This window comes from Camelus ferus, chromosome 26 (assembly GCF_009834535.1).
Source record: "Camelus ferus isolate YT-003-E chromosome 26, BCGSAC_Cfer_1.0, whole genome shotgun sequence".
Classification (NCBI taxonomy): Eukaryota; Metazoa; Chordata; class Mammalia; order Artiodactyla; family Camelidae; genus Camelus; species Camelus ferus.
The window spans coordinates 21,497,185-21,524,721 of NC_045721.1; the positions used below are offsets into that span (position 1 = coordinate 21,497,185).

At 35.7% G+C, this 27,537-nt stretch overlaps 1 long non-coding RNA gene across 1 annotated transcript in view; it reads left to right on the forward strand.

Moving 5' to 3' along the window:
• Window positions 1-10,218: 10,218 nt before the first annotated feature.
• The window catches only part of LOC116660017, a 100,176-nt gene continuing 82,857 nt past the window's right edge, over window positions 10,219-27,537 (forward strand). The window contains exon 1 of the long non-coding RNA XR_004315372.1: window positions 10,219-10,630. This is a non-coding gene — a long non-coding RNA (uncharacterized LOC116660017). The remainder of the gene's footprint in view (window positions 10,631-27,537) is intronic.

Here is a 27,537-nt window from a genome sequence, read left to right on the forward strand (position 1 = left end):
ATACATTTAGTGTTATCCATATCAGTAAGATACTACATTGAAATTATGTGTTTAAAACAAAGACATTTTTAAATAATTATGGAATAAAATGAAATAATTATGTTTGAGATTATAAGTAGTTTCTGAAAATCTGATTATAAATAAGGTTCACTTACATGGGAAGGTACTAGAAAATTAATGTTAATTGAAATAAGAGGTTAAAAGATTTAAAAAAGGGATTGATATTTACATTACAGAGAAACAGAAGACAGTATTTTGAGACAGAGAGGTATTTTTCTCTTTATATTGTCAAGGATTTCCATGATTTCTAATGCAGACTTAAGAAAAAATTGTTGATAACATAGAGTGGTGGCTTTTTGTGTGTGTTTATATTACTTTAAAACTGCTAAACACGGGGAACCATATTCAATATCTTTTAGTAACCTATGGTGAAGAAGAAAATGAGAACAAATATATGTATCTTCCTACGTGACTGAAGTATTATGCTGTACACCAGAAATTGACACAACATTGTAAACTGACTATACTTCAATAAAAATGTTTAAAAAATAATAGTTAAAACACTGTTAAAGAATGACACATTAAAAAAAACTATTCATCATTTACTGTAAAATTACATTGTTATATATGTCATTTTTTTAATTTTCTATATTCTCACAGTACAAAATGCCACATTTGCTATTTAAATATTTTCATTGAAGTGATGCAGGATTTGAAATTGTTTCTACTCATGGTTAGTTAATTGAACTAGTGATTATTCTTTAACATGTCGGTTGGTTGTTTCCTGCCTAAAATAATTACCCAGTGAGGCTTACGCTAGGGCTATCAGCAGGAAGCTAACAATTGGGGTGTCTGTGAGAAGAATGTACATAACATCCCTGTGTCTGCTGCCAGATGGAGAAGCAGATGGGTGTGCAATACATGCAAAACTAACTACATGACCTAAAATCTTCTCGGTATCCATTATCAACAAGGTCAAGTTGTTTGGAAATCAAATTTCCCAACCAATGGATTAAATTAGAAAAAAAAATTTTTTAATAGCTAAGAAAAGATTTCTGTTTATAAGACTATATATTTCTACCTATGAATTATTTTTGATCCAAACTGCACATTTATTCCCTGCTACTAAAATGTGTGGTAATAGTAATTTTTATTAATCTATATGATTAAGTAATTAGGTAGTTACTGAAAAAAATGCTACTTCTTAGTGTTTCACCTCTCAGACTAAAGAGTTAAATTATTAATTTTAGGACAATTATTTCTCTAAACTGCAGTAAAAAGGGCTTTTAACCTGAAGACCAATTTATTTACATTTGCTTCGTGTGTGTGCGTGCGTCTATCAATCTATGTAAATATATGACTTATGATAATTATTGTCCTATGCTGACCTCGACATAGAAGTTCAAGTTTTCTCACTGTATTTGCTAAAAATATCTGTTGAGATAATCTTTATTTTAGGAACTTGTACAGAGCATTCTTTAATACTAGTATTACAGCAGGGTATACTTATTTCTGATTATTTCTAGTTATCCATCAGTTTTTCTCAGGTGTTTTGTCATTATAAAGGAAAATAAAAAATCTAAAGGAGAATATGTTCATGTCACTAATCTGGAAATGGAAGTTAATCATAATACACAGAAAATACATTTACATTCACAATAATACTGGTTGACACATTTTCCCACAATTGTTATGCTATGGTTGACATTCGTTAAATGTAACTGTTGCATGGCATTTCTTCTCTCAAACACATAAGTGATTTAGTTCTTCAAAACTTTATTTACTAAACTGGAAAATAGTAACATAAAGCAATGGAGATTAATACCATAAATTCACATAATGAACATGTATACAAAAATAGTAGGTGAAGCTATGTTTTCTAGAAAATTAATATGAAAAGTTCATTTGATACAGTTACATATAAGAAAATTTTCAAACGAATCAATAAGATCTTTAAAAATTGGGAGTTTATTTAGCCCTAGTCCTGAAAATAAGGCAGTACTGTTAAGAGGCTTGATAAATTTCTTCTGTTATTGACAGATATGGTCCAAAAATTGAAATAGTTTTCTGGTAGTATTTGTCAATCAAATCGCACTACTGCAAAATGACAGTAGATGTAAAATGACATTACTTGGCTATACAAACATATTTTTTGTGCATGTGGACAAAAACTGACAGGAAATAAACAGCTTCTGGCATGTGTTGGGTATAGACAGGGATAAATGCTAATGGCTTTTTATTCTCTTTATCACTAAAACTCCAACTCTCAGGACTTGTAATCTCAGTTCTGATGTGTAAAGAGTTGGAAGTTGTCACTCCAGTCTTTGCAACAAGAAGAATATGGACAAACTGACAGCCAGTGACTTTTCTTGGACCTATTAGAGAATTGAGCTTACAAGAGAAAGCATAACCTTGAAATCTGAAGAAACACAGGAAAATCCAGAGAATGTATAACTAAGATCTGCTTACCTAGAGTAGTAGTTGCTGGAGCCACAAACTACTAGGAACACTTAAATAGTAATTTGATGAAATGCTCAGGGCTGAGTGTGGTCTAGAGTGAGTAATCTCCAGGGAATGCAGTCTTGGAGGTCCTCATACTTTCACTGGTTTTACCTCCAGGAGTCCCTCCAGTTTCTTATGGTGAAGATCTGAGCAAAATTTCCTCATGGCTCTCGGAAGTGGATGGGAGAATAATCCTTGTGAATATGTCCAGAGCCTTCTCCATGAGCAGAGACCTACTCTCCATGGGAGAAGACTTTACCAACAGCCTTTTACAAGCTGGGTGAAGGGTATTGCTCCAACTAGAGCCCTCTTAAGTCTTCTTGTCTCATCTCAGAGGGAGAGGATATGTTGGTTGTTTTTGGTTTTGTTTTGTTTCTTGGGAAATGTTTATTCAGATCATTTGTCTACTTTTAATTGGGTTATAGTTATTTCTCCTTTTTATTGTTGAGTTGTAAGTGTTCTTTATATATTCTAGATAGAAAGCACTTAATCAGATACGTGATTTGCAAATATGTTCTCCTGCTCTTTGAGCTATCTTATCGCTGTTACATATGTTTCTATTAATTTTTACTTAAAATACCTTTGATGCATTTCCATGCCAATATATTTGTTTTCCTCATTCTTTTTAGCAATGGCATGTTTTCAATACTTTAAATCTTTTTTTCCCAAATTTATGAACAAAAATGCCCCTCATTGTATAACTTTGCATTGTTCTTCTAAGACAGATCATCTCTAAATTGCTTTTGGTGCTGCTGTTTCTTTTCATCTTATGAACCTTTGTATCCTTCCACATGGAATGTATCATTACCTGACATATTAGATATTTACTTGTTAATTTTGTATTTTCTTCTTTTGCCCCATTCACTAGAATGTAAGCGCTTGAGGGCAGGCTATTTGTTTTCTTGTTCTCCCTCTGACAGTGATTTTCTTGAACAACAATATAGTATTCTTTCCTTGTTTATCTTAGAGCATGTGATTGTGGCATTGAACATTTTCTAATTGATACAGAGGTGTGTAGCATAGTTTTGTTTTTCAAGAATGTTCTGAGGAAGGTCAAGTTTTCACTGTTTCCTTAATATAATTTACAAGAAGGAAAAAAAATCATTAAACTTGGAAATCTTTCTTAATGGCCTACACCATGGGCCAGATCTTTTCACAGTTCTAAGTCACTGCTAGATGTTGGTAGCAACTGTAGGAAGTAATAGCACAAGTCCTTAGAGCAGATAGGAGAGGGATGGTTTAACATAAATTATGACTCCTTACTCTAAATGTCCTTAAATGTTTCATTCCCAGTGGAAGAAGAAAAGGAAGTGTTAAGAGATAAGACCAGACACATCTCTCTGAATTACAGAAGCTGAGGAGACATTTAACAGTTCTTTCTATATACAGGCCAAATGTTATTGGTTTAGAGGTCTTAAGAGAGCATGGTTGATATAAACTCAATTACTGTTAAACCTAATTTATGATAGTGACTTTAGTTTAGCAGCATTTGCTAAACTAAAGAATAGGAGTTTAACCATTTATAAAATATCATGTCATGTCTAGTTTTTGAGTAACATTATTTCTGAATAATTCATTCCTCAGATAATTTAATAAGACTTAATAGGGTATATATGTGTTTATTTCCCAGGATTTTGAAATACTTGAAAAATGCTAAGATTTCCATAAGACACTTCATGAACATGATCTGGGAAATGTCATTAGTTAATAGTTGTTAAACAATACAATATTCTATCAATTTATCAACTGCACATGTTTTCACAAAACTAACACCTGTGAAATTAGGGTGAGTCTTACAATGGCTAGCATGTCATAACCTAATTGGTAATATTTTTTAAATAGTTATAGGAATATTTGCATATATTATGATATTGCAGTGGCATTTACTGGCATGAAGCATATAACACATCATTACTGCTACTTCTACTCTCTAATGAATGTACGTTTCTTAAATAGCCAGAACCAACAAGCTTCAAATTAGTAGTCCTCAAGGCTTTTATTTTCATGAAATCCCTGGGATTTCCATATGTGAGTCTCAGAATGAATCACACTGCAAGAGAAGCCCTACCCAATACATTCATGCTATCATCATGAAATATTGAAGGGAAAGACACATTTTGGTCCAAAGAAATGAGAGAGGGTTGATACACGTGTGAGCTGTTTCCAAAATCAGTAAAATAAATAAATTAGTAACTAATCTGTAAAATATGCCTAATTTTAGAATTGTTACTCTCTTTCTAAATTCCTCCCTTGAATATGTTACCCAATCAAGTAAATTTGATCTTTTAGGCCAAGTAGTATCTCTCCTTTGGGAATGAGATAAGACTAGATCTTTGATCTCAGTGGAGTGGTAATGTGCCAAGAGATGATTCTGCAGTCCATCATTGATAGACCGACATATGTCTACATAGGAATATTTTTATCCCAGTTTTGTTTTTATTTTGCTTAAAAAATAAATGCATATAAAATTTAGGAAATTTAGAAGATAGATAAAGTCCAAAATATGATTAACCTTAAATTGATAAGGCACAGAGGAGTCTTACTAAGATTTTTTTAAATTACCAATGTTGTAAGATGAAAGCTTTCACTGAGGCACTGAGATTCACCAGGTAAGAAAGTCCAGATCAAGATGCAAGTCTCAAAGGACATTTCTGAAAATCAACTTTACATTCTAAAAACCGCTCATTCACCCTGGGAATGATAAAGGTCCTCATTATGGTACATGCAATCAAATGTTCCCAGCCTAGAGAGCACAAAGTCAGTTAATTTTTACATTAACTCATCTCTCTTTATTCTTTTCAGGACTAAAGAGATTTAAAAATGCTCACCAGAATGAGGAGGAGGAGAGGGGAAAATAAATAAATAAGTAAAAATCAGAGGAAATGTCCTGCCTACCAGCATCATTGAAAGTTCTTGTCTGGAGTAGACTCCATTGGTCAAAGGAAAGTCATAGTTTTTTAGGAAGTTGGATGTTGGAAGCTTAATTATTAAATAATAACTTGATAAATCGTAAAGCACTGAATTAAAATTCTTTTGCAACTTTGAGTTATTAGAATCTCTCTAGATTTACCAGATAGTCTCCATAATTTTTTAAATTAGCATTATTATGAGTATTTTTCCTATTTTCTATTGTTTTAAATATCACGTTTACAAAAGAAAATTATATTTTATATATATTTGAATATATGTTCTTAAGTTATTAAATAAACAGCTTCCTATGGTATTTTTAACAAATGTGTGTTTGATATTATATTTATTCTGAGACACATGCAGAAATAAATAGCATCACTGATTTCTCCCCAGGAATCAGAGGTAGTCTTTCCAATACTGAGTTTAGATTCAAGTACCAGAATAGTCCTATTTTTATAAATAGTCCCTTAGGTGTATATAGATAATATATTGGCATATTATTTGTGTAAATATTGCGTTCTTCAACACTTTAGCAGCATACTTGTGTGCAGAGGGACTCTCAGGTTTCCTTGTCCTGTATGGCCGTTTATTTCGGGCTGCATGTGCTTTATAGAGGGGCTAACACGATCACGTGCTTTCTAGACACTAGGCGCTGATTTGGGCACTGAAAAGTATTGTTTATTTAACCCTCTCAACAACTGTAAATGGAAAGTGTTGTAATCATACTCGTTTTAAATCTGAGCAGACCAGTACCCAAAGAGGCTGAAGAACTTGTCCAGAGTCACACAGCTACGAAGCAGCAGAGCTGGAATGTAGCCTCAGGCTCCCTGGCCATGGCGGCTACCATAGTTCCTCCTGGAAGGATCGACGAGAAGCCATTTCCCAAAACGCAAAGCAGGGAATGTGCTTTGATCATTTCACGAAGCCCAGCAGGAAGCCAGTGGAGCAGGAGTGGGACATGGCTGTTTGTTGCCAACAGAAAGGAGAAGTGACACGTGGCAGGTATCCAGGCGGGAAGAAATGAAGAGCTGAGCGGAGACAGTGGCGAAGCTGGTGAGAGAAAGTGACAGGCGGAAGGTAATGAGGCGACAGAATTTAGACAGAGGTGAGGAGGAGGAATAGGTTGAACATTTCTTTGGTTTTCTGCTTTGGGGAAAAAAATCCCTCTCTCTTGTTTACTTCTAATTGATTCTTTCCACTCTGTAGAGAGAATATTTTAGAAAGTTTATGAATTCTCCAAGGCACATCACTATATCAATTTGGAACAGGTAGGCAAATGTAGCTCCAAATCTGAAATTCAGAAAGAAACAAGCGAGGAAACTTTTATGTGTTATCAAGCCTGTACCAAAATGGGAACTTTGTTCCCAAGGTCACGCGTTTGTAATCTGGGATCTATGAACTTGGTCTGTGGCTGGGCTCTCAGGGATATGAGCCACGTAAAGTGGCAGGCAAACTGTGCTTGCCTTTGCATCTGTGAACTTCTTGGGGAAGATGGCCCACAGCTTGTGCTAGACTCTCAGAGGGTTTTGTGACACAACAAATCTTATAAACCACAGTCCTAGACCCTCAATGTAAGTACCATACTTACTGTTTCATAGTGTAGTGCTTAGGTGTCTGCAGGTTGACCACCTCAGTTCACACTCTGACACGTGTTTTTTTTATGACCTTGAGGGCGTTTCCTACTATTTCAGTTTCCTCACCTGACAATCAGAGAGTTGATTACAGTAGTTTTGAGGGTTATTTTATCTAATACAGATAAACTCATTAGGGCAGTGCCTGGCACCGAAAAATAAGCTCTGATAGCTGTTAGTGCTGGTTCCCTTGAACCAATAATGTTTTTTCTCCACACATTGTATGTTGCAACCGTCCCTGCCGTAGAATGATACTGAGATTACGGTAAAGTCACATTATGTAAAATCATTAACTTGGTAACTGTTGTGTGAAACTAAGAAGCACCCTCAGATAGAGAGAGCCAGTGCTCATCCAATCTCAAGCAAGAATAAGATGCGTAAGAATCATCAAGAGGGCATGCTTGATGGATCCTAATCTAGAAATATTTTCATTCTGCAGATCTGTGTTGAGGCCAAGATGTTGCATTTCTAATAAGGGGCCCCAGGTATGAATGATTCAGGCAATCTATGGACCACCAGGAAGAACATTGCCTTCAATTGCTCTACTTTGCTTTTTTTTTTTTTTTTTCCTGGTACCTGCAGCCCTCCTAGCTATCTTTGTCAGATATGATAAGATCTCTAAAAACAATGGAGCATACACAAATTACCTATCTGCAGACAGAGGTAGGATGGATAAACTGATAACGCTCTTTCTTTCAAGAAAACTAACTTTTTCCCTCTCCCCTGAAAAAAAAATTGCCTATCACTTTTCTACTCCCAAGCTAGCTTGTATTATTTAAAATGTTTCTTATTAAAATCACTTCTGCTGTAATTAGGAGGTCCTCAGTTTTCCACCTAGCTTCATTTCCTGCCATAGCAATGCCTTTGCCACGCAACATCCATGAGATGACCATGTCAGTCATACATTACATTTTTTTGTTCTCCAAGAGCATGTCTAAGAAGAAAACAATAAAAAAAAACTAACACACACAACAACACAACACACACATTTATACACACAGCCTTATAGTTTATAATCTGATTTTGCCTGAAAGTCTGAAAAACTAAATTCTAATAAAATCTTTTGAGCATCTTGCACTGACATTGATGGTATTCTTAGTTTTTAATGTAGATTCTTTAAAAATTAATTTCTCATCTTCTGTGTAGCTAAATATTTTGAAACTATGTAATTTTTCCATCATGAAAAAAGGAATTTAGAAACATATTTCTTGACATCATTCCAATGGGAATTTCATGCAAAAGTAATATTTTAACAGCAGGCTGGAAGGAAGACTCATTGCCTTGTCAAGTGCCAGTTATAAAATTAGACACAGTCTTAAAGGGAATAAATGGGGGATTAAAATGTTTTTGAAGCTACTCATTTGTCTAAACTTTATTAAAATTTCCATGAAAGGGTAATGATATTGATCGATACATTGTCATACATACAGAACAAAAACAAAGTGAAAGGAAGAATGATAAATTATTTTGTCTTAAAAATTAACATTACCAATGGCCAGTGCTATCAGACCTATTTAGATGAATTAAACAGATGTTACACTTCTATTTCTAGAGAAAGAAATGTAATTCAAACTAAAACATAGGAAGGCAAATCTCAGAAAAATACGTGAAGGTTTAAAACAATCACAGCACTGCCTGTTGAGATGTCATTAGCAAACAATTTTATCGGAAATAAAATTTACATTATTATCATACTTGCTATCAATATACAATGTTTTTATGAATTTACAGCAGTGACTAGGTTATAAACCACAAATTATTGTATCATTGTGCTGCTTTTAACGTCTGTGTCCTTTAGGGTTTAAAGTGATCCATTATGAGTTTTTCTAGTCTTTTGGGCTAGTGTCCTTATACAGCCAGGCTGACAGAGCTACCTTTGATAACAGGCTGGGGCCTGGTTGTTGAGACCCTTTACTAGAGGGCTCGCACCTGAACAAACATGTCCTCGAGCAACAGAATGCAAACTAGAAGAGACTAAGAATAACTGCATGCATGTGTAATTGGGGCAAATTATGAACAATGAGACACAAAAAGGCCAAAAACCAACTGCTACTTGGACATGCCGGGAGCAAAAGCGAGGCACTGTGAATGGTCCCTACACACGGCACCACCAAGGGAGTGGGCAGACCACCTAAGCCACCCCTCCAACTCGACCCACTGATCTGCCCCTCAGCCCATTTAAGGAACCAGCCTGCCTTGTCGTTGAGGGAGCAAGGGTACCGGTTTCTTGTTTTCGCTCCCTGGTGCTACAGCATGAGTTCCAATAAAGTCTTAACCTGAATTTGTTTGCCCTCTTGTCAATTTCTATTGATTAAAGAGCGCAAGTACCAAAGGTCTGTAGCACCTTTACTCTTAATGGATTTCTCTTTGCAAATTGATGCATCCTTTTCTTTTCTCTTTACAAATCATGTTTTCTACTCTGAGTGGTTTTTTTTTTCCCCTGTATGTGACTTTATCGTTATTCCCTAGAGTAAATCACTGAATGGTGCATACACCAAACCTGCTGTAGTAGTACTTAGTTGAAAATCTCCTGGACAGAAAAGTAATAGGTGGATGTGCAGATTCCCCAGTGGCTGTTGCATTTGGAGCCCCCAAAGCATTATCTGGGGTGCAGGGCCGGGGGGGCGTTGTCTTTAAGCAACGTGTTTTTTTTTTTTTTTTTTTAATTTTTTGGTACAGTAAAAGGAAGCTGTTTAGTCTTTTTAAAGCAAACTAATTTAAAAAACCAGGTGAGGTTAAGAGAGAGAGACAGACAGGAGAGAGGATGGGCACTGGGCATGGACTTAAATGTCAGATCTTCTCCGTCTTGGACGTGAGGTCGTCACGGACTCTGCTCAGCTGTTTTCTTTAGGTTTCTGCAGAGAGTGGACGCACATTTGCTACTTTAGGGCCAAGGTCTTCCATCCCGGCCTCCTGTTTTTCAAACCTCTTGAAGAGGTCAGAGAAAGATTTTTCCCTGTAGTTCAGTTCTGCATTAAGTCACTCTTACTTTGAGAAGCTTCTGGATGCTGGCTTTGTCAAGTTCCTTCTGTTTCTGAACCTCATACATCGCCGGGCACGCCATCCCTTCAAAGCGGTCCATGACCTTCCCCACCTCCTCGGGCTTCACGTGGGGCGCCCGACACCTTCTCTTGGGCAACAGGGTCTTTTGTGTCGCTTCCGCGCCGGGTCCAGATTCTTCTGGCTGCACTACAGCTGGTCCGTGACAGGCCGAGGCCGCATGGAAGGACACCTCATCTCCTCGGAGCCCAGCGCCGGTCACAGACCGGGTGGGGGTTCCCCAGGAGGCGCATGCGCACCGCGCGCAGGGCCCGCCTCAGGGCCGGGGCGCTGGTCTCTGAGGGTCGCCCCTCAGGTACAGCCTGAGGCATACGGACCTTTCCCTCGGGGCTCCGGCTCCACTGGGCTCCGGATTCCCCTCAGGCCGGAGCCAGAACCCCAGCTGCGCCTCGGAAGCGCCCCTGGTTCCCGTCCTCATCCCGTCCGAGGCGGGGGAGGCGCTGCGCCCAACGACGCCGCGCCGGTTCCCGCCGTCCGCGCGCCGCCGTCCCGCCGCCTGTCGGGGCCTCAGGAGAGCCACCTCTGAGGTGAGTCCTGCGCGCGGGGACCCGCCGGCCTCCCCTGGGGCCGGGGGCCGGGCCCCTCGTCCGTCGTCTCTGACCAGGTGACCAGGACGCCGCCTCGCCCTGGTCCAGGCTGTAGGACCCCGGGCAGGGGGAGGAGGCCCTCGCCTCTGGCGCCGGGCTCCTCAAGGGACGTCTGAGGCCGGTCTCTTCCCCAGGTTTGCTTGGTGGTGGCGGCTTTTTCCTGGTGGCCGCGTGCCTGAAGTTAATTCCCAGCCTTCGGGGCCCGCGCGTCCCACCCTGGCCGCTTGGGCCTCGGCCTCTCCCTCCTGAGGCCCCGGGGGCCTGGAAGCGGTCCCGGGTGAGAGCTTCGGCCTGGCCCTCGGCTGTATCCTGGGACGCCGGGCCCCGAGGGTCTCCTAGGCCTTCCCTGGTTACCCCGTGAGGGGGGCAGCGTGACCCGGGCTCCACGGCCCGTTTTCCAGCGCAGGGCTCGTGGGTGGAGTCCTGCAGTGTCGGTCGGGGTTCGGGGCCGGCGGCCGCACCTGCGCGTCTCGGACAGAGCGCTGCTTGCGTGTTTGCACTTCGGCGTCCCTGGGGGGACACAGCCGCCGTGCCCCCGGCATGACCACTGCTTGGTTGGGGTTGAACTGTTCTTAGTAATCTTGGCTTTCGTCGTTTTTCAAGAAGCTTTGTAGGAGACCAAGCTCTTTTTTGAGAGACCAGCCTGCAAGTGTCAGTCTGGCTAACTTACACCCATCCCTGATAAAAAATATATATTTTCATTAAAATATGAACCATGGGTTTACTGTAAAGCATAAGCTGTATAGTTGTTACCGAGTCCACGCTTGGACAAGCCAGTAAATCCAAAGACATGTTGTTGGGGCAAGGGATTTCCGACTTTATTCAGAAAGCCAGCGGAGCAAAAGGATGGTGCACTAGTGTCCCAAATAATCACCTTGCCCAGGTTTGGAAGCTAGTTTCTTTTATAGAGCAAAGAATGGGAGATGAGGAGGTAAAATAAAAAAAGGCGATTAAGTTGTTGCAAATAATTCCTGATTCCAGCCAGACTCGGGGAGGGCATGTGTTAATTCCTTCTTTCCAGCAGCCATTCACAGTTCGGTTTGGTCAGGATGGTTCGTGTGAGCTTAAACAAAGATGTTTTAGCTTACCACTCAGGCACCTGAAGCATGGTTCCCTGAGATATATTCTTTAAGCTATAGGCAACATCCCTTTAATGATTAACTTGTAGCAAAAGCAATAGAATATAAAGTTTAATGGATCCAGTATGGAGTCAGAATTTTTCCTTCCTTACAACATTTCTAAATTTGTAATGTTTTTAAAATTATGACTTGGTTATAATTGAAAGTGTGTGATTATAAAATTAAATGAAAATTTAACATGTATAGATATTTGTCATGCATATGAAAGAGAACAGAAAGCTCAGAAAATACTATAAATATGACTGGCATAAAAATCAATGCCAACAAATAAACTTTCACAACTTCCACAATGAAAAACTATCCACAGAGTTTAACTCTTGTTTTAATAAAGTATATATATTTCCCATGATAAAAGAGAAAAAGTTAATCAAACAAAAATAAATTATATGGATTGTAACATACTTCCTCCATAATCGCCAAATGATAGCCTGTTCTCTAAAACTCACCACTCCTTAAAATATCTGCTTTTACTTAATTTGATTATTACCAGCCTAACTCTAATGAATACAATTAAAATGCAGTATAGCAATTTGAGATTTCATATCCTGCTCTATTCTTAGAGGCAGACTTGGAGAAAATTGTCTGACTTCCTATGCCTACATTCTATAATTTTAAAATAGAATAATAATACTATATCTCTTAAAAGTGTGTTGTAAAGATTCATTAAATTAATATGCATAAACTTCAGAACTGTATAATGCATAATATTCACTTCATGTTATTGTTAGTCTTATGAGAAAACTGAAAATTATAAGTCACATACCCAGTTGATGCCCATCTTTTATCTTCTACCTCCTTTCCCAATTTTTTGTTAATTATGTAATTCATGGTTCCTCTTTTAGTTACCTTTATAATTTAGAGTAGGGTATAAATCTATTTTTTGATCCATCAGATTTAGATATATTTTTGATTGATGATACTCATTGCATCCTTATTCTCAAATACAAGGAAAGTAGCATAGCTGTGCTTCCTCCACCCTCTGATTTATTTTTGCTCGATCTCTACCATCATTAATGTTCCTGACACTGGTAAGCTATAGTGTAGCTATATTAGTGTACATTGCTTTGTCTAAAGATCAGTTATATATATTGAATAACATTGAACACCAGTAGGAGCTAACAATTATGGTTTATTTTGTGCTAAGCACTGTGCTAAGTAGTGAATACAGGAGATGAATTATCTCAATTTATGATCTAACCAATCAGAATGGTTCTAATTTTAGAATGCTGCTTTATAAATGCAGTTATATTTTTAAAACTGTATTTTGTAAATGAGAACTCTGATGTATAGAGAAATTTTACAAAGTTTCTGAGACTTAACACCTAATAAATGAAGGAAATTTATATGCAGCAAATCTGCTACTAGCATTTTTAAAAGATATGTCATGATGCCACTCAAATATATGTACAAATCAGTATCATGGCTATGTAAATATTAAATATGTAAATATTTATGACATAATTAAATGCAGTAATGGACTTTTTTAAAAGTACTGTGATGGTTTCTTAAGTAAGAAAATGTAAATTTTTAAGCTACTTGAAGGAGAATGTTCAAACCATTGGGTCCAGTGCAGTCTCTTCACTCAATCAATTTCTCAAAACTATATCATGAGTTAGATTGCTTTATAGTCATACCATAAATACTTGTAGAGTATTCTTATTTTCCTGGAGTTTCTAGTTAATATTCTTTTTTGTATGTAGAAGAGTCATTGCAATTCCTATAACATGCATTTTGCTGGCTGGGAAAGGTATCTTCATCTTCTAACTTGCTGGTAATACACTCTTCATGGAGCTTCCTTTGACTTCCTTTTTTTTTTTTTTTTTTTTTTTTTTTTGATTCTTGTTTTCAGTTTCCTGGAGGAAGTCTATACTTAGGTTAGTTTGGATATTGCAGGTGGCTGAATTAGAATGACTCCAAATAATAGTGACTTTAAAAAAAGTAGTTTATTTCTAATGTAAGTATAAGATGGTCCTTGGCTGGTAAGGCAACTCTAGTTTTCAGACTTCTGTGTCATTTCTCTGCCCTCCTCAACACTTGGTTTCATTTTCATGGCCCGGTGTGTCCACTTCAGTTTCCTCTGTCGTATCACTTTATGCAGGAGAAAGGGAGAAATGGGAAAGGCAGTGATGTAGTGAAGAATTTTCTCTTTCTGTTAAGGGAAGAAACCAGAGCACTCTTACATTTACATTGCAATGGTCAGAACCCAGGCACAGAGCCACACCTAGGTGCAAGAAAGGTTGGGAAAACTTTTCTTTAGCTAGGTGATTATTGCTCAACTAAACATTCTTACATTGTAAGAAGACATATTACAGGGCTGCTAGCTGTCTCTGCCACTGTTCAAAATACACCTGCATATCTTTCTATTCACACACAGAATCCACAAATTTCTCTTCCATCATATCATCCACCTCGGGATTTCTGGCTGATGTGTAGTCTTCTCTTTCAGGACCAATTGTAGTTCCATGTGGTCTGATGATAGATATTTTAAAAACTTAAAAACAAACAAAAAAACCCAAACCTTAAAATTAATTTAAAAAAAAAGAACCGAGGAAGGTTATTTGCACACCCTGCCCCCATAAACACCAAATATACAGTGGTTTGGTATAAATAGGTAATTACAATACAATATATAATTTGAAGAAGGAAAAACAGGGAAAAAATACTGAAACAACTGTTCTTTAGCTGTTACCGTATTTTGCTTGGCCAGAATTGTGAAGACTTTTGACTGAGGCAGGGAGGTAAATTCCCTGGTAAGCCCCTTTGTCAGCACTGTACTGCTTTGTGGAAGAAATTCCTTTGTCCTTCACTGTCTGTTGACTTTGGTTGTGCTAAGTGGTCCTTCCTTTTCTGTTACCCTCTGTAGTCTTTCTGAGATCTACTGAAGATTTACAGCTGAAATTTTATTGGTGCATTTTGTGATAGAAATATCACAGGCCTCTGTGGGCTAAAGTGTAGTCTCTTTAACAATACATTTTCAGAAAGAAAAAAAATATAGATTTCCAGTCTTTTTGCTTTTTGTCAATTTCCTGTGCAAATTACCCCAGACAGAGAGCCCATCTGGACATAGAGATTAAACCTGAACACTTTCACCTTCTCTTTACTGGTCCTTGTGGTTTGTCCTTCAGAATCTCTCTCAGACCACAGGGAACTAAAATTGGGCTTAGTTATTGAATATCTACCAGTCAACACCAGTTTTAGCAAGCTGTATTATCGGTGGCAAGTTTGATGTTTGTTTAGTTTTTGTTCCTTTGCAGATGACCTGTATTTTCATCATATACATCTTTTAAAATTATGTATTTTTCATTGGAATTTTCATCACTCTTGTCTGTGTGTCTAGATCAGGAAACTCAGTATGTCTTTCAGTTAAAAGACTGAATGGTGTATTTGGCAATCACTTCATTAATTGCCATAGATATTTTCTGTCTTACTGGTCTTTGTTATTGTATCTATATTCTGTCAACCAGTGCTATTAGAAGTGTCACATTTGTAACACATTTATTGTAATTTTGATGGGATTTTGGAGGGAAAATTAAATTTAAAATGTTTTGTCAATCCACCTCCATTTAAAAATCTCAAAAATGAACACAAAATAAGAATAAGGACTAAAGCTTTCCAAATGAGAACAGTTACCAGGATTATTTCAAACTCCCGAACTATTTACAAAGACAGAGCTATTTAAATATCATAAGTATACTTTCTTTTAATGTATAGTAAGTATAAAAATAACTAAGTTATCAATTCTTTTTTTTTATTGTTTGCTCTTTTTAAAATGTTTAATATTCAGATAATTGACATATTTCCTGTTCCAAAATTAGGCGATGTTATATTATCTGAGTATTTTGAAAAAAAAAAAAAAAAAAAAAAAAGATGACTGGCAAACTATATCACAATCTCTTCCATGACAACAACAGTATGGAAAGCAAGGTACATTTTATATGTAAATAAATGTAGTTTGGATCTATGTTTTCCATTCTCAAATGGTACTAGAACATCTGATTGATGGCTTTATGTTAATAAATCTCTGGACATTGAAAGTCTGCTTGGGCTGTTGAAAACCAGAAAGCAACTGAGCAGTCGAGCAGTGGAGAGGAGTATGTATGTGCACTGAAAATGTGGTTATGCATTTATATTTAAAATGTTATTTTTCACACATTTTTAATGCATCAACCTCATGTGAAACTTTGTTGATCAATATTTAGAACTGCTTTTGTATATCTCTGTAACAAATACACATATGCATCTATTTACCTGAGTATGATTTAATTAATTGAGGAATTCATATCTCTCATTAGCTTATTTTGATAATGGCTCACAGTTTTTTCCAAAGGCCTTAAGGACCAATGTATAATAAACAAATCAATAAATTCTCAAATGTTATTATTCCTTGTTTTCATATTTGACATAAATAATTTGCTTCCCTATAGTCCTAGCCATATATGATTAATTAGGCAGAGTATTCCAATGTTGAAACTTCTTCCTTGTATATATTCCTCCTTTAGACTTTGAAACAACTTATTCTATAATTACCAGTTCATAAAGTTTTTGAAAGAAAATATTGTGAAATATCCCTGTCGTTGACTAACTTTGCACTTGAAAATTATATTTTAGTGGATCTGTAGGAACAAGCCAATTTTAAATTTAGTAGAAATGAGATATTTTGCAAATGGAAGAAAATAGCTTGTGTGGTGGCTGTTTGAGAGAAATGGTGTCGAGCAAGTTTGTATTGTTGTTTGTTTCATTTTGCTTTGTTTCTCTGTATCTAAAAAGGAACAATATATTTTTATATTTTTATACCCTTGAGAAGAAAGCAGCACAAAAATGTAAAATCAGTAAGACAGAACAGGAAACTGCCAGAGCGGTATATGTAAGTGCAAAGATGATTGAGTCTAGAAAATCAGTGGAGAGATTGGCTTGGCGTAATAACTTTGGCAGGTCACTAAGTTAACAGTTGGAAAGGCAGAGCCTGGGGTACAGATCCTGGTGGGTGGGTGCATTGGTGGTGGGAGTCTGTGGAACATCTCTCCTAAAGTTGCAGCCACACCAACAAAGGGTAAATCAGGACATTCCCTGAAATTAGGGAGAAGAGAGAGAGCTGGAAATTTGAGGAAAGAAAAGTTGTAAAGGAGCCATCTATGGCAGTGGGAGATGAAGGAGCCAGAGAGGTCTGACTGTTGGGCAGCCTAAAGGTCACTCAAGGTTTATGCCATCAATATAAGGGAGGCCGATCAGATGCATGAATGCAGAAATAGAGGTAGACAGTTGGGTTTAACCAAAAAGTGGTGCTTTTGCCAAGTGAGTTTAAACAGAGAGAAAAAGGTAGGAGAGTCAAGGAATTATATGAAAGAAACATTATTTTGATTGACCCTGATATTTAAGCTGGCTGAGGACAGGACATCAGATGGGTGAGGGATGTGAAAATGCAGTAAGCTTTGAAGATCTGATAGGTAGAGGGATTGTTGGAGAGTAGGTCTTTCAAGAAGTGATCTCAAATGCCAGTCAGCAGTGGTGACAGTGAGATGCATGAAATTGAGATCATGAAGGGTGTGCAGATATTTGTGGGGACAAAATCTGTGGTTAATTGCTTCTGTACGGTGAAGAATAAGAGCAGTAAGGGGGAGATCTGAAGGATGTGAATACTTTGGTGTTGGAAGCATCAACTATAGGCAGACTGAAGTCATGAAGAATTAAGACAGGTGACTTAAAGAGGATGATACTGAGTGGGGAACTGAAGTAATCAGTAAATAAGGGTGAATAACCCAGGTATTGGGAAATGACATTGATAAGTTTTGTAATTGGTACTATAAAGTAATAATAAGAGTTTTAAAAAGCTGGGCATTTTTAGGGAAGTGTCAGGGAAAGTGGTCTCAAGGGTAGAGAGCAGGAGACACCTATCCTATCCTATATCTGGAGCCAGTGGTTCAAGGTCATTTCAGGGGTATGGAGAACATTCACCACTAGAGATGACTGTGAAGAAACATTGACCTCTCCAGAAGAGGCCAGTTTCATTGGAACAAAAAGAATAAGGAAGTGTACAGAGAAGATATGGAAGATAAAGTCATTTTGCAGATGATAGGCTGTACATTTCAGAAGGCATGGTAGGGTTAAGAGTGTTGAAAACAAGGATGATAGATCGTTTTGTGGATTAGACTGTGAGGGAAGCCTGGTAAATGAGAGGCTTAGGCTTCCTGTGATGACCTGTTTACAAAGGATGAGAAGGCATAATGAAGTCAGTTTCATCTTGTCTGAGAGATGATAGTCATGAGGCTATGAGTGTGGGAAGGGAGGCAGAGTAGATGTCTAGGGCTCACTCTTGATCCCCGCTGGGGGAAGCTGAAGGGTGAACAAGTAGATTTTGGGCAGAAGGCAAAGCAACTGCAAAGACTGAAAAAAGCAAAGGGCATTTGGCTCATTCAAGAAACAGCAAGAAGACCAAGTAGAACGAAGATAACAGATCAGGGGAGAAAGGTAGCTGAGGCTAAATCGTATAGAAACCAGAAGTGTCTAAAAAAGACTTGAATTTAGTTTACGGTGAGATAGTCTTTGGAGGGTTTTGAGCAGAGGAATGATTTTATCTACCTTAGGGTTTTCTGAATGGCTAATTTGGGATTTATGTAGATATTGGTTCGATAAATATCCAGGCAGGCAAAGGTGGTAGCCTAGAAAAAGGTGGACATGGAAATACTGAGAATCAATAGGATTTTGCATATATTTTGAAATGAAAGCTGAGTAGATTTGTTGTTGGAATGGATATACACTTGAAGGACAGGTAATAGTCAGAGGTAATTTAAGATTTCTTGAGCTACCAGCTGGCAATTGAACTTGCATTTACCTTGATGGAGAGGGCTGATGGTGAGGATTTGTCCAAGTGAGGATAAAGTCAAGAGTTAGTTCTGTTTTCAGGATACTGTATTTCAGATGTCTATTAGACATGAACATGGAGATGTTGAATTAGAAGTTGTTGAATTTGTGAAAGTCTGGAATTTGTGGATGAAGTCAGGGTTTGGGATTTAAATTATCTTAATATTTCATGTATTATTTTGTTGATATTTCCCTTTAAATATTATAGTATATACAAGTATTATTTAGTCAACATTTTAGCTTTGTTCTGTATATTTTAAAAATATGAGTAACACTTTCCTCCTTTTCAACATTTTTGGCTCAGCCTTCTGCTTCATACCTTCTAGAAGTGATATTTTTTCTTCTGTGCCTGTTAACTCTTCCCTCACAGTTTCTATCTCTGTGAACATTGCCTTTTCCCCTGGGAAAATTGTCCCATTTAATTTGCTTGCTCATTAAACATCCCTCCTAAGTTTTCTGTCATTCTGCCATTATTAAGATTTTTTATTTTTCCCACAATAAACATTTTCATTGAAGAAATCTCTGCTATGCTATCTTATGGATGCACTGCCCTCTCATAGCACTCTGAAATTATTTTTTAAATTTTATTTTAATGTCTCTTGTTTGTTGCTTTATATATTAACTTTCATTTTGTTATGTTAAAAATTATTTCTTGTTTATTATATTTGATCTCTTTTATTTATGGAGTTACCTTTCCTGAAAGTTGTGCTGATTCTTGGTTTAATGCTCATATTTTAAATCAGAGATTTCCTATTGGCCTGTTTTATGAGTCCTGTGTAAGCTTCCTGTACCCTCCCTCCAGTGACGATGTGTAGGCAGCGATGTGTAGTTCTGGCGGGCATGGCTATGATTAGTCTACTGGACATGGAACCTTTTCTTTATCTTAGTGTCTCCTCTCCAGGATTATTCCTGCTTTCTGTCCAAACGGTTCACACTCTCTGCTCTTCTCCTAGACATGTTTCTGTTGTCTGCTGTTTGGTAGAAGTAAGTGTGGCATCAGGAGTCTAATTAGCCTAGCTGCCTCTCCAAACAAACATCTTAAGAGTTTTCCCCTTTTCCCCAAATTTGCCACATTTTAGATTGGAGCAACTCTCGCAGTGAACAGGGTTGCTACAAAAATAAAACACATCCAGAGTTTAATACCAGTCTTCCTACTGAATAGATGCCAGGCAGTCTGCTAAGCACTTCGTATGAAGTTAACCATCTCATCCCCATTTCAGATCTGTGAAATCAATCCTGTTGTTATTACTAGTTTGTTAAAGAGGATGGTATCAGAGTCAAAATAGTTTTCTCAAGTTCATAATATAAAATAATTGACACAATCCCAGTTTGTCTGCAGGGTCCATGCCTAATACATCATGATTTACTACCAAGTTTCAATGAAAGACTGCTCTGTATTTCTCCTTTTCTATAATCTGAGTGTTAGTTCCTTGTCCACTTGGAGCCTCCCATTCAGAAATTATTCCTCTTTACTCCACCTGGCTTTTCTTGATGATTTTCTAGTGTCTTTGGCTTTTCTGGTGGGATGATCTTTCTGTGGGTAAATTTTTTAGCAATTATATTTTATATATTCATCATTTAAGTCAAGCTGTAACAATGATGTTAAAGATTTCAGCTCTGCTAACTGTAGCTATTTTTATTGTATTAATTTTTATCCTTTGAGGTTGAATGTAAAAAGAATCCAGGGTAAATCTAAATTCTCTCAAATTATATACCATGTTGTGTTTATGTCTACATTGGTATTTTTTTTTTTCCTGTAGTTAAGGTCCAAAGATTTCATTAGGTCTTAAACTTGTAAACCGCAAAAGACATTATGTAGGAAAAATATCCCTACACACAAATATAATACCATACTTCATTTTGTAAACAAAATGGGAAACTAAAAATTGCATACAGACCGAGCGGCATGAAATGAAAAACATTTTCCATTGGATTTACCATTGGGAATGACAGTAAAAAGAGATCAGTAAAAGCACGAAAATGCTAAATCTTAAATCTTGCAAATATATAGGAGCAGAAGAAATGAACATTTCTCATGTTCTCATAAAATATAATGTTATTTACAAACCACATAAAACACATAAAATAGTTCTAATGGTAGAAAATGTGTATTATCATTCTAAATCAAGCCATAACTAATGACACTCAGAGAAAGGTTTAGTTTATACTGAGGCTAGGTGTCTTGCAAATGAAAAGCTATTTAAGTGCTAAAATCTATTGACTATATAATACCATGTTTTCTGATGGGAACAGTGCACAAAAGATGCCTGGAAGTTGTTTGTTACAATGGCTAAATGAGATTCTACCTCTGGTTATTATCAACCCATACATTCATCATTATAAACCGCTTCATTTTTATTTTATTATATTGATTTACCTTAGCACCCAAGACGGTTTATACTCCTACAAAATTCAGAAAACATTGATTTACATAAATTATTCAATACTTTACTGTATGGCTATTATGTCATTTAACATTTTAGACAAATCAATACAACTTTTTTTAATTGCCTGTCACATACCTAAGGTATTGCAAATGTGTTTTGCTGGAATCATTAATTTGCACTATGTTGATGACATTTTTATAAATCAACTAGTTTAGAACAATAAGTAGCATACGTGGGGGGAAAAGTACTAGAATATGAAATGAATAATTTAAACTAGTTGGAATATATAACACTGCAGAATACTTTATTAAATTTATAATAATTCCACTTCTCAAATACCTGAAAGGGAGATTGCTATCCTCTGTGGACATTGTATATGAATTTTTTCCCCTTTAAACACTGCATAACTATAATAGATGGGATGGTAAGGAAGCTCAATGCAATGTTTTCTGTTTTGAGAAATCTGCTGTAGAAAATCTGCTGTAGAAAATGGTAGAGGAATCATTTTAATTGAAAAGAAAGATACACTTCAAATGATATTTTGCTATCTTTGTGTATTAGAAGAGACCAAAAAAGTTGGTAATTAAAATGGTAAAATGAACTTATACAGCAAAATGATTATCTAAAAGTGTTAATGTGAACCTGCCAACACTATCTCCTTTCTGATCATTCTGGGAAGAGTTATTGTGAATGGTGGGCTCATTCTTCCACCTAGAAAATAAGCCATATATGGGCAGGGATTCATGCCTGTTTTACTTATTTGCTATATATGTAATACCTGTGATATTCCTGAAAAAGTAAGGGATCAAAAAGTGTAATTTTTATTGTCTTTTATTTAATTGGGGTACTTAAACCACTTGAGGCACCTACACTTGTGTTTTCCTGAGTTAAAGTATATACAATATAAAGATAAATATCAAATTAAGTGGACACAGTGAACACGTTACATTGAAGCTGAATTTGAACCCAAAGTGAATATTGTTAAAGTATCATCTATGTATTATAGAATAATAGGAAATATATATAGCAGAGCCTTAAGAAAAAAATAAGTCACCCAAAGTCATAGCAGCCAGAAGATAGCAAGGTACATAACATTGGTGTTCTGAGGGATGATTTAAACACATGCATATGGATTACTGCATTCCAGTGAATTTCCTGTCAGTTCTGTTTAATACCATGAAGAATTATAGTATGATTAGTATTACCTACTTTAAGAAAAAGATAACTATACCTTTGAAGGGTTTATATTTTATGAATGAGTGTGTTGTTATAGTTATCATAATTATTTACTTACTGATTTTTATACTATGTTTGAGGCATCTATTATGACCCAGAAACAGTTGTAGGTAATTTCTTGGAATTGAAGAACTTTACATCTGGGAAAGAAAAATACAAAGAGAATTTTAAATCAAAAGTGTGTTGAAAGTGATAAACTGTGGGAAAAATGTGATGTATGAATATAAACCAAATTAATGCTTCTAAAACCATATGTGGTAAAGGACTACTTTCCCCCAATGTGTCATAAACTAATATTTCTTAAAAATACAACAAAAAAGTGAAATTCTAGAAAAATGGAAATAAAACATATAAAATGTGTCATAAATTATAGTTAATAGATTTAGCAGAGATAAAAATAAAGTTGTATTTCAGTAAATACAATCATAACAAGCGTGGCATTAAAAAGAAAAATATTCACATTAAATATACCTGTTGATCATTGCAAGTCTGCACATTGGAGATAAGTTAAGAGAATCACTATTACATTTGTAATAACGTGTCATCATACATCATATCTAATCAGAAATTGATGAATGAAAAAGCAGTTCCATGTATAGAATATCTTTGAGCTCATTTTGAATAAATATCAGTATTTAAAGTTTTTAATTTGACAGGAAATGCTTGCTGTTTACTTATTAATTTATGTTAATCTAGAGTGGATTGCAACCTCACTATTTGTAAGAGACAATACCGATTCAGACTTTTCTATGATTTGTTTGAAAAACACTCATGTTAGAGAAGCCAGTTTCAGAGATGAGTTTTGACAAGAGTAGGCAAACAGATGATAAAGCAAGTTCAGCATATTCACTTATAATTTTATCCAAATGTAGAAATTTATGCTCTATTTTTGAATTTAATTTACCTATAATTTTTCAGTATAAAGCTGTTAAATTTAAATAAGCTTTTTGATACATTTTTTGAAAAGTATATTCAAATCCACAAATTTCTTATTGATAGATCTACTTAATGGAAAATAAAATTCAAAATATTGTATTAAATTCATTACGTGATTGACGATACCTTTCAACAAGGATGATGACCTATTTCACTGATAACTATTGTTAAATTATGGAACATGTCATAAAAATCCCTATGAATGTTTTTTTTTCTAAACTTCTAACTTTCCTTTGTGCCTTTGGATCTTATCTGCCATTGGAAAAATTCTGTCTTTTCCTTTTCTGTATGAAAGGATCAAAATCATTAAAAATACCAAAGGTATGAGGCAGATTAGCAAGACTGTCCAGGTCACATCTTTAGAGAGTTGGGACCAAAGTGGTTTTTATTTTGCAGAAATACTAAGAGTCTGTTCTGTACCTCAGAAGTCACAACTGAACTTTTGCCCTTGAAAAACATCATACTTTAGCATGAATTAAAATTTGTTTATAATCAGTTTTCACACTGTTACCAATAGAAGAAAAATTGATATTAATATATGTGACTAAACATACTTGGTTTGTGTGACTCTTTTTTTATGCCAATACTTACTAAAGAAAGTAGTGTTTGGTTTACATTTTTGTGTGACAATCTTAATTTGGTAAAGCTACTGACATTAAAACATACTCCTACACAAAACAAAGTCCCATTCACATCTTACCCCTCTTAGTTATATAGCTCAGAGCTAGTTGTGTTTGTTGTCAATGGATTTTTTAAAAAAAGATTTCTTACTTCGTGTTACCATTGCGTTAAAATAATGAGCACAAATACTTACATTGACAGTATCTGTACATTTATTAAGTTGAAATTATAAAGTGTTTATTGACTTTATTTGCTCAGAGTTGGTCCTTCATATCTTTAGCCAACTCCTGACTATGCCCAAGTATAGTACCATTAGAAAGTATCCTATGAGCTTCCTTCTTACAGAGGATTCACCTAACATTTCTAGTCAACATCTTAAATACTGTCTTCCACTAATGTCAGGGCACAGGTACATGTTTACGTATTAGTTTGCTGGTCTTAGAAAATCAAAATGGTATTGTGTAAGAAAGCTGCAAAGCACTGATGTTTATATGTAAAATATTATACATCTGCTTCCATCAGCTTTTTTATTCAACAGTCTTTCAAGTAACCGTCTTATTTTTAATTTATTCCATTTAATATTTTGGATGAAAATGCTGATTAAGTTTTGATTATTTCATTGCTTCGCTAGCCAGTAAACCTCTTCAAGTAACACATTGGACTTCATGCTCCAACAACAGTTTTAGGAACAAAACTGAACTCAAGACTAATGAAGCTAGAGCAGATACTTTGGGCGTATACTTTTTCAAGGTCCTTTCCAACATTATTTGGCTTAATAATATTGATATTTGGCTTAACACTATTTCACGGAAGAGTTCTGTCTTTATCAGGAAGAAATTCTAGTGAAGCTTATTTCACCACCTCTGAATTGGGGTTAAAATACACATTTCACTTTCTTAATTTGTCTAATAAGTTTAAATAATTTTTAAAGATTTTATCAAAACATTTCAAACTTGTAAATCTAATATTTCTTGCCAATCATAAGATGATTAGCAGAATGTTATCATTCTTTTGTGAATTCTGTTTTCTCTCCCAAAGCACTCTATCCTGTATCTTGTAGCACTTATTCCAATTTCCAATAACATATCTATTGTGTATTATTTATAGTCTTAAGTAAAGTTAGGGTTCATGGCTCATTCATCATTATGTATCCAGTTTTTAATGTGCTGGCAATACATAGGAAGTCTTCAATAATTACATATTTAATGAGTGGTTGGATATTATTACTAGTGATCACATAGGTCAAATATATAACTAAATGCTTTTTGGACTTTCCATGGGGTCCACCCTTCTCAGTCTCTCAACTGGATGGTTTGAATAGCTTGTTACTGTGTTCCTGCTTGCATTTGACCCACTGTAATCAATTTTATTTACAAAAACCAAAGTTGTCTTTTTAAAAAGAAATCTGGATTATGTCACTTACCTCTGAAAATTTCCTATTGAGTGTAATTAAAATGAACTGATTTACAAAGCCATCCATAAGTTGATTACTGCCTAATTTTGGAAATAATTTATTGTCACCTTTCTTCAGGCTCACTATTCACGATAACTGGTTTTCTAATATTTTCTTATACACATCAAAGTTACTCCTCCATAGAACCAGTAACAGGTAGTTAAGACCAAACTTATGGAACAAATGAAACAAAACGTTCAGTGATTCACATCAAATAAAAATTAATTACTCTCTCATGTAACAGATTGGGGCAGGCAAGAGATCCAGCTTGCTGATCTGATAGCTTCCTAGGGATTTGTCTGTGTTTGCTTTGCTTAGGCTAGCCATCAGAACCATATATGAGTTCCAACCCCTAAGTAGAAAGTAGTAACTAGATCCTTCTTTAAAAGGCATATCCTGTAAGTTGAATATATTTCCACGCATAGCCCACTGGTTACTCATTTCACAGGGCCACCCGTAACAGTTTGGGAAGTGTGGATATGTGTCCTACATAAAGGAAGAGGTTTTATTTATTAAAAGAAGGAGAAAAATAATACTAGGGAGAACTAGCTTGCTCTGTTACAGGGTCTTGGCATTTGTAATTTCCTTTGCCTAAAATGGTTGGACTTCAGATTTTAAAATGCTTAGTTCCTAGTTACCGTTCATGTTTCAACTAAAATTAACATCCTTAGATAATTTTAACAATCAAGCACATATGGTCTCCATCATTACTCTTTACTAATATTCTTTTCATAGCACTCATTGCTGCCTGAAAATTCTTATCCAATTATTGACTTACGTTTCTATTTTTATGTTTAAATATCCTGTTCTCTTTCTGTTTCTTCATTGAAATGAATGCAGGTAAGCACCTTGAGAACAGGAATTTTGTCTATGTAATGCTCTGTGTCCACGTTTTCTGTATCTTGAAGAATGCCTGTTGTATAGTTCTCAAAAAATTATGGATTGAGTGAATAGAATGTTATACGTCTGACATTTATATGACATATAAAGAAAATACTCATTTTTAACTTTCCTTTCATGCTTGCATGAGATAGAGATAAATATAACAGTGGCTAAATAAGTAACATAGTCTACTGATGTAACACCTAGAATCAGAAGTAATTCAGTCCATATTTGAAAGATATTTTTGTTTTTATGTATGTATGAGACACAATCAGTTCTTTAGTAAAGAGCTATTTCATAGCAATATATTCTCTTAACTTTGTATTTCAACCTATTTCTGTACAAGGTGACTAATTATCTAGGGAACTTCTACCTAAATATTTCTCCCAGAAGGTCACATGATTCCTGTATGACAAGCATTTCCATTACCAATATCTCAGCTATTGTAATAAACAAAAGCAATCAGATCTGTAAGAGTGCAATTAATATTTAGGGATCGATGACTGTCCTAAGAACAACTGAAAGTTCAGCTAAGAATGCTGCCTGTAAGATGTGACTTTTTAGTAGTTTTGAAGGAGAAACAAATTGTACATAGAAGAGCACTTTAGAAAATAGAATAGTACTTGTAATTTCTAGAAATAAGAATGACCTGCCTAATGTAGCCTCAGATGATCAAGGAGAATCAGTTGTTGATGGGCTTGAAAACAATTTTCTTTCAAATGCCTTTTTCAAAAGCACAGCTACTTTTGTTCTGTTAGCTTCCCAATTTGCAAAGCCTGGACTTTGATCCTAAAGTATGATATTTCATCACTAGTATCGCTCTGTTTCTGGTTAGCTCTTTTATTTTTTTGTTGTTGCTGTTTTTCAAGGGCAGATTGAACATTAATTAATTTAATTTGTGTTAACATTATCTCTAAATAATTGGATTTGGTATGATCCCATTACCAGATTCCCTTACATAAGACAATCTCATTAACAGGGCCCTGAGATGTCACTTTAGATCCATTTGGTAACAGAGATACAGACATAAACTCATTACTTGATGCACTCTCCATTCTTAAACTGATGAGGTTTTCTCTGGTTGTTGATTGAAAGCAAATGCTTATAATATAGTATTTCTGGAAATGATAAAGAAAATTATTTTCTAACAGAAAAAGTTTATGAAGAGAAGGAAAGAAAAAAGGAAGGATGCAAGGAAATAAAAGCAAACGTATAAATTATTCCTTAATCAATTACACAATCAGACTATATTTATTAAAAGTTATAGAAACACTTGCATCTGCTTTGATTAACCTACTACAACTATTTACTATCATTAAATGTAATTAAATTTTT